Raw genomic sequence first — 14,553 nt, 5'->3', positions numbered from 1 at the left:
CACATAGGTGCCACAAGGGAGACTCTGTTGGCATAAATTTATTTGCCATTAGTGACAACACTCATCTCACAATTCTAACTGAGTAATACAGTTCACACCGAGTAATATAGTTCACATCGAGTAATACAGTTCACACCAAGTAATACAGTGCAGACCAAATGAGGGTGACATAGTTCAAACTGAGCACTGGAGACACAGTTCAAACTGAGCACTGGAGACATAGTTCAAACTGATCACTGAAGGCACAGTTCAACTGAGCATCAAAGACACAGTTTTAATCGAGTAAAGTTGCACTTAGTGACAACCGAGTAAAGTTGCACTTAGTGTCAACAGAGTAAAATTGCACTTAGTATTAACTGAGTGAGGAAGCACTCAGTAATGACTGAGTGAGGAAGCACTCAGTGATGACTGAGTGAAGATACACATAGTATTAACTAAGTGAGGAAGCACTCAGTGATGACCGAGTGAGGAAGCACTCAGTGATAACCGAGCTCAGGAGGTTATCGGAGAAGTTAGTTTCTACCAAGTGACACTATATTTATCGAGTCACCAATGGTTACCGAGTTCCAAGAAACATTGTATGACTAGTATGAACCGAGCCCCTACCTCTATCGAGTGCATGACGATGTTGAGTAACGTAGTGGATGCCGCGTATCAGAAGGTCATCAAGTCTGTCTGAAGAACTCGAGTTTATTTTACCATTTGGCCGAATCAGTTATATTTTGTTTACTTGGGTTTGGCCGACCTTGCATGAATAATTATTGGAATGGTATATATATGTAATGTATTATAGACATTCAAGTGTACATAGATATTCAAGAAGACATACAAGATATCTAGATGATAGTACAAATTCATTAGCAGAAAAGAATACTTAGCAAGGTCTACCAGGAGCAGAAATGATTTCATCAATCACAGAAGGTGATCTACAATAAAGAACTCAATCAAATTGTAAGTTGATTTTTTGGTTCATCCTAATAGGTCAATCATTTTTTTAAATCCTTTAACAGGGTAGACTTAACTGTCTTTATTCAAATCTCCTAACAGAGTGCATACTTATAAAGTATGTTTGTAAATCCTCTAACAAGGTGGATCTAGCAATCCTCTGTGCTCCTAACAGGGAAGATCACCAGAAGTGATCATTGTAAGCCTTAACTGGCCAACTTCATACTGTAGTAATGAAGCTTTTTGGGTATCATCCCCACCCCAGTTTTACTTTCTATTTTGGAAGGTTTCTAGGTCACCAAATCTCTGTGCATATATGGTTTTAATGTTTAACAATTTTTTATGTAGCAGGATAGATAAGTAAATGTTCTGTATGGTTGACTTAAAAGGTTTTGTTGTTACTGATTCACCCCTCCCCTCTCAGTAACCTATTATATCTTGAATATTTCCAAAAATTGGTATCAGAGCTTTTTGGTTCTCAGGACAAAGTTTCACAGCTTGAGCAAAGATCTAAGTAATGGAGATATTCAAACTGGAGAAAGTTATTGAAAATGAAAAGCTCAATCTAGAAATGGCCATGGTTCAACTCAAAGAAGCAAAGGAGCATCTTTCTCAATCCCTAAAAAGAAGAAAGGAACTTGCAAGACAAATGAATGACCATCAATATGTTGAAGAAAAGATTGAAGATTTGTTACCATCAAGTAGTTCAGAAGAAGTTGACAAGGCAATCAAAGAACTTCTAGAAAAGAATGGATCTCTGCAAGAAGAGGTAAGAAAACTCAAAAGAGAACAAGAAGTCTAGTCCATCAAGTTATGTGAAGTTTTGGAATAGAGAAACAAAGAAAATGAAGACTTAGAGGTAAGGAATAATCTATCCCTTCAGCATGAAAATCTTATAGGACAACTATCTAATGCAAATGAAGAAATCATGATTCTAAGATCTAAGAATGAAAGTTTGAGAAATGATTTAATCACTGAGAGACAAATCAATGTAATTTTGCATAGTGATCTAAGAACTGAGAGGAAAATCAATGAAAGCTTGGAAAATGATCTAATATCTAAAAGGCAAATCAATGAAAGAATGATGAAATCCCAAGCAGATATGGATCAATTGAATTTGCAAAATAAGCAGAATCTTCATAGACAAAAAGGTAAAGCTGGTCTTGGATACAATGAAGAAGGTGAATCTTCAAAACAAAGTACCCAAAAGAATCAAAAACCTACTTGCAATCACTGTGGAAAGTTAGGTCATACATCAAACAAATGCTGGAGCAATGGAAAAGCAAAATTCAATGGTAAATGTTTCAATTGCAATCAGCATGGTCACAAAGCAAATGAGTGCAAGGAAAAACCAAAATTTGAAGGCAACTATCACAAATGCAAAAAACATGGTCACAAGGCATTCCAATGCAGATCCAAATCATTCAATCTAGTTGAACAACTTGTCAAAGCCATATTTGGATGGGACTACAACACCTAGTGCAGATGTCACTATTGTGGAGAATATGGACATACTAGCATAAATTGTGCAAGACATCACCTAAGGAAGAAGGACACTACTGTAAGGTGCTATACATGTACGGAACTTGGTCATATAGCCAAAAATTGTATGAATATAGAAAGAATTGAAGATGAAAAGAAAATCAAAGAAGACAACATCTGGAAGTAAATGAAGCAACAATGGATTCCTAAATCTACTGAACAAGATAAGTCAAGTAATGGCAATGTCACTCAAGAAATGAGTGACTCCATTATTTCTAATTAATATTCATAAAAGAAAGTATGGAACTGCATCCTCCAAGAATCATCCTAAATAGTTCCAAAGGAAGAAAAATGATCAGATTAGTATGGAAATACACTTTGATCCCAAATTGGTTCAAGACTCAACCGAGTTCGGTCGGGTGCAACAAAGTTTCACTCACCGAGTTGTATCTACCAAGCGAGGTCGGTTCATGACCTTACCGAGTTAGGATAGTACATCAATACTTTGTTTTGATTGCCGAGTTGATAGTTTCTACCGAGCAAGTGGATGACAACCTGCTATTTCATCTATCGTCATACCAAGCATTTATGACAAATGTTTCATCAAAAAGGGCAAAATTTGATCTCATTCTTCACTACGAACTTTGAGCTAAGTTATCTTCTGTGATTCCAGAACAAGCTTAAAGCAATTTTGAGTGAATGTTTTTAAGAGCGAAGAATCTGTTCAGAATTTCTCTTCACCTACCAAACAGCAATGGCATCTAGTAGTAGCAACTCCAAGGCAAAAAGAGGCTCAAAAATGCTGGTTAAAGGTGTGGAATGGAAGGCGTCGAACTTCAAATTGACACCAGCAATTGCAGAATCACTTGACCCTAATGGTGCTTAGTCTCAAATTCCTTCAAAGGTACTCCTTATAAATGACATTCACTCTCATTTCAAATGTTCCATTCAGGAGCTTGGAAACCTAGAAATTGATAATGCCCTAGGTGAAACGAGCATAGATGGGAATTTGAAACCCGAGCATAAGCATCTTGAAACAAAAGGGTTAACCCACATTCCACATTTGCCAAGAAATTTTCAAATTAAATGGGTTAGGTATGTACTCAGTCAGGTTCACAATAGGCAATTGTGGTTAGAGCAACCAGTGCTTATCACAAAGAAAATGATCAACAAGATCAATGGCCTTCCCATATTGAGAAAATCTAAGACTACCAAAACCCTAGGTCAGGAAGAATTGCAAAGGCTAACCCAAGTAGAATGTGATGGTAGAGGACTTAAGCTCACTATAGTAACTGACGCTGAATTAAGATTTGGTATTCACGTCATTGCTCATAAAATTTACAGTTCCATCTGTCCAAATAGTGTACCTTGCGAAGCAGTAGATTTAGCATATAAGATAGTAAAGAAGAATGTTGAGTTTGATTTGTCTGAATTGCTTTTGTCTCAATTTAATAAAAATATGGAAAGCATAAGGACTTCAAAGAACAATTCCTGCAAATTTGGTTCACTTTTGATCTATTTATTTTTCTATGTTCAAAAGTCTTTTCCATCAAAAGGATCAATGGTATGGAGAAAAGATATTCCCATTCTTTATCAAATAAATGAGTTCATTGTAGAGTTAGGTGAAAATTTTGATAGTGTTTTGGATAATTACTTTGAAGATTTTAAGGAAAGAATGAACAATAGGTTCCGGATTCCACCAAAACTGGTTGAGGAATACAAAGAAGATGTATACTTTATGGTAGATTGTGACAAGGTATACATATAGGCAGTCAGGCCCCGAGTTGCATGGGTGAAACCTCTTCCTTATGAGGTTAATATTGATGAAACTAGAGGTATCATAGAAGCACTGGTAAATGAACTAGTAGACCCAAATCAACCAGTCTTTGGAACTCATGATGAAGCTAAAGCCAGAATTGAGCTTTTAATCAAAATCCCTCAGGTCATTAGCAAAGGAAAGAGGAAGATTGCAAAGCTAAAATAGAACTTGGTCCTCTGATGATTACTGAAGGGAAAGGAGAAGATGATGAAGAAGAAGAGGAAACCGAGTCAAAAAAAGAAGAGGAGCCTCAATGGAAGAAAGGTAAGGTGATTATCACCAAACCTAAAAAGCAAACTACTGCAGTCTTCTCTAGGAGGACAAGACAAGGGAAGAAGGAACTTGTATTTGTCAAACCTCCACTCACATTTGAGGCAAGGTTGAAATAATTAGAAGAAGGTACTAGCTTCACAAACTTCAAAGCATTGAAGTTTGAGACAAGAATAGAATAGGAGAAAATGCAGATTGAAGAATTGGTATTGAATAAAATGGGAAGATGGAAATACTCTCCTGAAGAGATTGCCTCTCAGATCCCTACAGAACTATTGGAGAGGTTGCAACCAAGATGGGAAATTGCAACCAAAACTGTCAAAGATATCTTTGAACAAACCTTGAAAAATCTCCTGTCGAGTCTCACTGATGCAGAAGTGAAGAAATCATTGAAAGATCGTGAAGGTAATATGATGATTAGATTTCACACTTGTTTGATACTTATCAAAGACATTGAGCATGTTTTCAATGATGCAACAAACATGTGGAAACGTATCTATCATCTACATAAACCTAGTGAGGATATTATTGAAATCAAGGAAAATGATAGCAGTGATGATGATATTGAAGATATTCTAGGGGATCTGCACTCAATGATGATAAATGTTGAGGAAGAATTCAAGGAAGATGAAATGGAGGAAGAAGACAAGGAAGAGGAAGAAGAAGCTGATCAAGCTAAGGAGAAAGATGATCCTGTAAAAATTGTAGCCAAATTCATTACATCTCTTCCTCACTCTCCACCTAAAGCAGCTACATCAACTGTGGAGATAGCCTCTACTAGTGAGATTGTGTGCACAACAACTTCATCAATTGCTCAATCTCCACCTGTATCCTCTCAGCTCCGGGCACCATCTATGCAAGTGTCTACCACTTCATTAACCGAGCTATAGCCATCTTCATTAATTGAGGCATCATCAGCTACAGAAGTAAGTTCATTAGCCATATCAACTTCTACTGTAGAGTGTTCAGTAAGTGTACCCACTAGTACTTCAATTTTGACAACTTCATCTGCTCCAATTTTTGCATCTGTTAGTTCTCCCATTCCAACCTGTACATCAATCTTGGGAGGAACATCAATTTTTTATACTGTTAGCACTTCTCTTAGTTTTCCTCTAGCTAGTCCTATTCCAGTTTTGTCAGCCAGTCCAACTTCATCAACTATTGTTTCAGTCTCAAAGGGAAAAGGTGAAGACACTGCAGGAAGAGCAAAAAGATACATGATTTCCAACAAGGCAGTGGATGGGGAAATAGACTTGGATAAGGACATTATCATTCCTAAGATAGATCTGGATAATGCATCAGTTGATGAAATAAGAATGGTTAGTTAGCTATTAGATCAAAAGGCAAGGCAAAAACAACTGAGGCATGAGAGAGACCAGGAATATAGTATTATTGAAAGTGCTAAGAACATTCTAACAGAGGCTATAGGTGTTGAAGTAGATTCTACTCAACACATTTTGAATTAGTTAGAAGAGGCTGTATATAAATTCAATGAGGATACCTCCGGCCAAGAAAAATTGTTTGAAAAAGTAGAGAAGAAATTTTACAATAAGGTGCTTGAGCACATTGCTCAACATAGTGCATTAAAATAGGTAGAACTATCTACAATTTTGAGTAATTTTGAACATTCTTTTAATAATGTAACTTCACTTTTTGGAAAAATTTGTGATGTTACCGAGTATACTAAAGAAATCAAAGAAAAGTTGAATAAAATTGATGAGGATATGAAGGTTAGTGCACAAATGTTGCAGCTTGACCACAGTTCAAGTTCATCCCATCATCTCAGAATAAGATTTTTGTCAGAGAAACAGGTAGAATTGTTGAGAGAGGAAGCAAGGATCAGGTGTACCCTGATTGACATCCAAAATATGATCCTTCCTATCATGGACACAATGCAGAAGCATATTGCCCATTCCAAAACATTGATTCATGACAAAAACTTCTCAATTGCAGATCATATGATTGAACTTTCTACAAAAGTTCAAATAGCACTCTCCACCAGCAAACTTTTGCAAAAAAATTGGGATAAGACATTGGCTCTTATTCTCAAGGTACATTCTGAGTTTATCTCTCATTTTGGACTCTCTGTGTAAATATATATTGTTTTATTTAGCATTATTGTCAAAAAGGGGGAGATAGCACACTCCAAGAGATAAAGAAATATGTGTAATGACTTGTAAATATTTTTCATATTGTATGGGGGAGATACATGTAAGAAAGATATGTGTAATAAGACTTGCAAAGAGCACTTTTGAAAATTCAGAACTGTATGTCTATTTTTTGCACATAATTATTTTTGTCACTAATGCCAAAGGGGGAGATTGTTGGCATAAAGTTATTTTCCATTAGTGACAACACTCATCTCACAGTTCTAATCGAGTAATATAGTTCACACCGAGTAATACAATTCACACCGAGTAATACAATGCAGAACGAATGAGGGCGACACAGTTCAAACCGAGCACTAGAGACATAGTTTAAACCAAGCACAGGAGATACAGTTCAAATCGAGCACTGAAGGCACAGTTCAACCGAGCATCAAAGACACAATTTTAACCAAGTAAACTTGCACTTAGTGACAACCAAGTAAAGTTGCACTTAGTGTCAACCGAGTAAAGTTGCACTTAGTATTAACCGAGTGAGGAAGCACTCAGTAATGACTGAGCGAGGAAGCACTCAATAATGACCGAGTGAATATGCACATAGTATTAACCGAGTGAGGAAGCACTCAGTAATGACCGAGTGAGGAAGCACTCAGTGATAACCGAGCTCAGGAGGTTATCGGAGAAGTTAGTTTCTACTGAGTGACACTATATTTATCGAGTCACCAATGGTTACCGAGTTCCTGGCAACATTGTATGACTAGTATGAACCAAGCCCCTACCTCTATTGAGTGTATGATGATGCTAAGTAACGTAGTGGATGCCGCGTATCAGAAGGTCATCAAGTATGTCTGAAGAACCCGAGTTTATTTTACCATTTGGCCGACTCAGTTATATTTTGTTTACTTTTGTTTGGCCGACCTTGCATGAATAATTATTGGAATGGTATATATATGTAATGTATTATAGACATTCAAGTGTACATAGATATTCAAGAAGACATACAAGATATCTGGATGGTAGTGCGAATTCATCAGCAGAAAAGAATACTCAGCAAGGTCTACTAGGAGCAGAAATGATTTCATCAATCACAAAAGGTGATCTACAATAAAGAGCTCAGTCAAATTGTAAGTTGATCTATTGGTTCATCCTAATAGGTGAATCATTTTTGTAAATCCTTTAATAGGGTAGACTTAACCGTCTTTATTCAAATCTCCTAACAAAGTGCATACTTATAAAGTATGTTTGTAAATCCTCTAACAAGGTGGATCTAGCAATCCTCTGTGCTCCTAATAGGGCAGATCACTAGAAGTGATCATTGTAAGCCTTAACCGGCCAACTTCATACTACAGTAACGAAGCTTTGTGGGTATCATCCCCACCCCAATTTTACTTTCTATTTTGGAAGGTTTCTGGGTCACCAAATCTCTATGCATATATGGTTTTAATGTTTAACAATTTTTTATGCAGCAGGATAGATAAGTAAATGTTGTGTATGGTTGACTTAAAAGATTTTGTTGTTACTGATTTACCCCTCCCCTCTCAGTAACCTATTATATCTTGAATATTTCCAATAGACTCATGGACTAAGGAGACAAGTCATGAAAGGGTCAACATAAGCTTTTTTTGTGAAAGGGATGGCTTAAGGTTTGCTTACAAATGTGTGAGAAACCTTGGAGAAAGGAAATGGGGACAAGTGTGTAAGAGTTGTAAGAAGCTTTGAATAAAATAATAAAATGGAAGCTTTGTTGAATCTTGACTTTCTCACACATGTGTGAGCAAATACTTAGGGACTAAGATGTATTTAGAAAGGTGTTTAGGATTAATTAAGTGGGATTAACTAATGGGAAGGCTTAGAAGGATGAGAGTGATGGGTGTAGACTAGGTTTTAGGATGGGATTAGGGTTAAATTAAATAGGATTAAGGAATTTAATAAAGTGGAGGGAATTAAATAAATTTAAATTTATTTAAAAGGGGATTTATGGAGCACTATGCATTAAATAAATTTAGCACATTAGAGGGGATGCATTCAAATTAAATTTAAATATTTTAGAGAGGTGAACCTATTTAATTAAATAAGTAGAAGAATATGAGAGACATAATTAATTAATTAATTAATAATTATAGTGTCAAGGGAGATATTAAATCAATTAATATAGTGTTTAGGATAATTTTAAGTTTCTTTAAAAAAAAAGTATCAATTTTGATTTATAAAGTACATCATGACATCCAATAAAATAACCATCATAAAAGAAATCTCAAAAGATGCCTATGGAGCATATCCTAGTTTGCGAACTAAACAATTCACATAAAAGTTATCATGAAATAAAACATCAAATTAAAATTCTAAAATCCAACACAAAACAAATACCAAAAAATCTCAAGTAACAGAACATCCACAAAATCTCAAGTAAACACACATAAACAAAATACAAGATTCCATCATGTAGTTTGGATTATATTGTTTTAAAAGTTCAGTTTTTCATTAAAATCAAGTTACAATTCTGAAGTTAAATTTAATTATAAAGGGTATATAAGTATAGATAAATTCGGCATGTTAATTACTTAATTAGTTCAAAATTAATTATTATTATTTTTAAATTAATAATATTTAACAGTAAAGAAAAACAATTTCATAATTCTTAACAATGATTTTTTATGTATTTTCTCTGTGTAAATTAGCTAGTAATTTAAATGATATAATCTCATATGAAATGACATAGATTTGCAACCTATATCAATAGAAAGAGAATTTAATTCCACTTTTTTTTTTATTGCCATCCATAAATAAAAGGTCATTTGAATGGTGTAAGATGTAAATCTTCCTAGCAACACTATTCAGATTTGAAGGTCAAAGAGTATAACTTTTGTTTGAATCATTGGATCTTCATGAAAACAAGGAAAGTGTTCATAATAGACTTATTTACAATCACATAGAAGCAATTTTTGTGATTATATATTTTGTAAAAGTTATGGTTGATTGTTTGTGGGTCTCTAATTTAAAAAATCAAGCTCAAATAGACCTAGTTTTGGTACAACAACCAATTTTTGACCATATCCATCCAAAAAAAGCTTACCTAATTTTTATATATTTGAAATAAAATTCAAATGGGTATTTAAAAGTATCTTGACATTTTTTATAGAAAAATCACATGTTTCAAACACTCGACCAGACACACATGTAATTGTAAGCAAATTTACTCATAATCAAGAATATAATTATATATTTTAATTAATTTTATATAAAATAGTAAAGTAATAATTATAAATACTAGCACCATGATTTATTCTAAATATTCTCTCCTCAAATTTGTAAAAAAACTTTCTCAGAGTATCAAATGTGTCATAAACACAATTTTTAATAAAACTCTACTAATCTCTATCTATTGGAAAATTGAAGGTTCTCATTCATATTCAAAGATAAATTTGCAATCAAGAAAGCATAGAGAAGACGATTTTTCCAACATAAGTTGTAAAGAGATTTGAAAACCCATACCTTCAAACACCAAGTTGATGTGTTAAGAAGAAGAGGAAAATACACCTATAGACTTCCTTCCCAAGCTTTAAAACATTTTTTTTTCCCTCAAAATATGAATGCATAACATGTAACTTATCTCCTAAGATCTTTGTTCTAAATCATCTTATCCTTCTACAAAAATCTTGGCTCCCTCTCAAAATGATCAGAAACTTCTAATAAAAAATTAAAAAAACTAATAAAACAAAAGTTTCTAAAAGTAGTAAACTTAAAAAAGAGGCAACACAACTTAAAATAAAATAAGATTCTTTCTTTTTTTTCTTACTTACTTTTAAAATTAAAAAAATTAATTTAGTATTTTTAAAGAAAAGAATTAAATAATTTATTTTTTTCCTTTCTTTTAATTTTAAATAAGTAGATATGCTTTATTTATTTACTATATTTCCACAAAATAGATATTATCTTTTTATAATAACGTAAATGAATATATTTTTTAAAATTAAATAACTTATTCCTCACTAAAACATTATTTTAATTATTAATTAATGTACAATTAAATTGAATATAATTATTTTAATCATCTCTAATAATTAAAGTACACTTATTATGTACAACTCTAATTTTATTTTCATTAATTAAATATTCATGGTAAAATGATATTTAATCTTTAATAATATTAATTTCTCCTTTTTCAGCTTTCACAATTATACTTTTTAAATCAAGTCTTTTAAATTAAAAATGCATATTTAAGTAATCCCCAATTAATTAAATATTATAATATTATAGTTATTTCTTTTAATTAAATAATGTTTAATTTTTCTAATATTATATTATTATTACAAATATCATAATTAAACTTTTGTAAAATAAATCACATAGTCAAATTCACATAATAATCATACAAACAAAATCAACCAAGACTAAAAATCAAACAACACACACAAAGGTGTGTGTGTGTGTGTGTGTGTGTGTGTGTGTGTGTGTAAAGTAAACTAAACACACAATGGTGGGGAGTGGTACATTGTGTGGATCTTAACTAGTAGGTGACTATAACTCCCTCCCTTAACCACATTAGACACGTCAGATAGAAATGTAAAGAAAACATGCACACGATACACATGCGAGTATGGGGTAAGTACCATAATCAATAAGAACTATAAATAGTATCAAATCTAATATAAATAAATCATCATCATGAATATACAACAAACTTCATTCGAAGACATATTATATAACATCATCATAATGGAAGTAATTATATTTACTAACTAGGAGATTTTAAAGCATTATTCTTGCAAGTAATTATTACGAACTGATATAATCCATTACTCTGCATATCGAAGTATTGTATTTTAAGGATTACTAAAGCTAACATATAGATTGAAGTGCTTGATAGATTCTAACATAGAAACATACAATGATAAAAAAAGGGAGAGTTATTACAACACTCAAGTAAATATGAATAACAAGAAAAAAAAACTATTGAGATTCGTGATGTGATAAAGAGAAATAAGAACATCTAGAAAAGCAATAGGAAACTATAGAAACCAATATATATATAGGAATAAGCATTGGAAATGAACCAGCATAGATAGTCGATAAGGCACAATCTATTGGTACAACAACTACAATGGAAATCATTGATAAGTGAAAGGAAGAAACGGAGAAAGACAAAGATCAAACAACTGAAACAAAGAAAGTATAAGTTGCAAGAACTTTACAAAGTATGGTAGTAGTTACAAATGAACAAGAGAAGAGGAAAAGAAAAGAAAAACCAAATAAAGATATTGATAATGACCCTTACTATGCCATACTAAAGGAAAATCCTAATAGATTGAGCTACAAAGAAAAAATACATGTTTTTGAAAAAGTTTGAAGAGAAGACCAAAAAGGAAAGAGTAAGAAGAATAAATAGGAGAAAATAATATTGAGAAGAAATGTTTAAACATTTTTAGAATTACTACTGAAATTTACTATATATTTGAATGAACCATTCATTGATTAGCTACAGGTATCTATAGATACTATTTGCAAGGATCGGGATATGAAAGTAAAGATTAGCTTAAAAAAGTTAAGGAGAAATTGTGAAACGAAGAGGAGAAACAAGTGAAAAGTATCACATAGCACACAACAACATTATCAGAGAGCATATGAGATGAAAAGGAAACTTTTATTGAATCTACTATGATATATAAGAAACTGCGTATTTCTAGAGAATTTAATGAAAAGATCAAAATACAATACATGATCACACATGTCATGGATATAACACAAAACCAATTTGGAAACACTACCAAACAACTTTATATAGCAAGACAAAGTATTAGCGAGAAGGTGATAGAAAAAGTAATTGAAATCAAAAGCAACATCAGTACTTTAAACCAATTTAGATAGATATGGAGAAAACTTTGCATGAAAATAAAGGACAAGTACCCCATCATACACAATGTTTGATCAAATCTTTCACATTGTTACGAAAAAGGGAGAGAGTAGAAATCAAAATTTATCAACAAAAAAGGGGGAGATTAGCAAATAGAAGAATGTGTATCCCAAAGTGAGAGTAGTATAATAATCATCAAAATTTGATGAATATAATATTTTACCATCAATGTCAAGGGGAAGATTGTTACTTCACAAGATCCTCTACAAGGTAAGTTATTAATAAATAATTTTCATATGGTTTTCATTACTAGAAAATCACATGAGTAAGGGAAATTATAAAGTAGCAAGAAATCAATTTAATAGGAAAACTAGTTAAGCATACACGTAAATAGATAAGTCATATCAAAGAAACAAAGCTACTATGAGAAAAGGAAAACAAGAAGAATGTTATCAGATAACTATATGGCTATCTGTGCACAAGATATGAGTAGAGCTAATTGGAATAGAGAAATACTAATAAAAAAAAGAACCAATATCAATGAACTATAGAATGGGAAAAAAATAGGTAAATAAAAGAATAGTTAGATAAAACAAAGACATGATTAAGAAACAAGAAGATTCATTGGATCTAAATAAAAGACAAAGTGAAGGACATGAGTCAAGGAACCATGGAAAATGGTTTATAGAAATAGGTGAAGTTATGGAGAAAACTTTGATTGAAAATAAAGGACAAGTACCCCATCATACACAATGTTTGATCAAATCTTTGGCATTGTTGCCAAAAAGGGAGAGAGTAGGAATCAACATTTATCAATGAAAAAGTGGGAGAGTAGAAAATAGAAGAATGGGTATCCAAAAGCGAGAGTAGTATAATAATCATCAGATTTTTATGAATATAATATTTTACCATCAATGTCAAAGGGGAAGAGTAGCAATCAAAATTTATCAACAAAAAAGGGGGAGCGTAGAAAATAGAAGAATGTGTATCCAAAAGTAGGAGCAGCATAATAATCATAAAATTTTGATGAATATAATATTTTACCATCAATGTCAAAGGGGGAGATTGTTCTTTGACAAGATCCTCTACAAGGTAAGTTATTAATAAATAATTCTCATATGGTTTTCATTTCTAGAAAATTACATGAGTAAATATGGCTATCTATGCACAAGATATGAGAAGAGCTAATTGGAATAGAGAAATACTATTAGAACAGAGAACCAATATCAATGAACTATAAAATTGGAAAAATAGGTAAATAAAAGAATAGTTAGATAAAACAAAGACATGATTATCAAATGAGAAGATTCATTGGATCTAGATAAAAGACAAAGTGAAGGACACGAGTCAAGGAATCACGGAAAATGGTTTATAAAAAGAGGTGAAGTTATTTGAGCACTGAATTTAAGGAAAGTTTAGTGAATGAAAATAAAGTTTATGGGGATGATATCAAAAGTCAAAATAGTTTATGGAAGATTTTAGAGAAAGAATTGTGGGACCCTAATTAGGTTCAAGAAAATGAATGATATAAAGAGATCTAACATAAGTTAAAAGAGATGTGAGAAAGAGATGATATGTGAGAATGATAACGTTGAATAGAAGGAGAAAAAAGGAGTTACAAGATTGTGAATGAATCATAGAGTATAAAAAAGAAGAGCTTAAAGGATCTAACAAGCTTTAGGTAAAATAAATCACAAGTCAAACTCTTGTTGATTTATACTTAACAAGTAACCAACAAGATTATAAAATGTCTTAATTGAGTAGTCTTTAGTTGGACTTAGGATATCTGTTTGGAAGATTTTGTAAATCCTTTAACATGGTGACATTGTATAAGTGGGATAAAATATCTTAATAGAGTGGTCTCTAATAGGAGTCTAGATACATCTAACAAGCTATCATTCACTCCTAACATGATAAAGTCATTCAAAAGATGGCATTGATGTAAGCTCTTAATCGGATACCATATTACTGAAGTGATTAGGTTTAGGTACCATCCCCAATGTATTTTTTCCCTATGACCAAGGATTTCCTATGAGACCAAAATCGTTAATCAATTTTTATGTGTGTGATTGTTCATGTTA

Source organism: Cupressus sempervirens, chromosome 3 (assembly GCF_028749045.1).
Source record: "Cupressus sempervirens isolate cs-2001-9-10 chromosome 3, ASM2874904v1, whole genome shotgun sequence".
Taxonomy (NCBI): domain Eukaryota; kingdom Viridiplantae; phylum Streptophyta; class Pinopsida; order Cupressales; family Cupressaceae; genus Cupressus; species Cupressus sempervirens.
Note: the sequence above shows the minus strand (reverse complement) of the source record.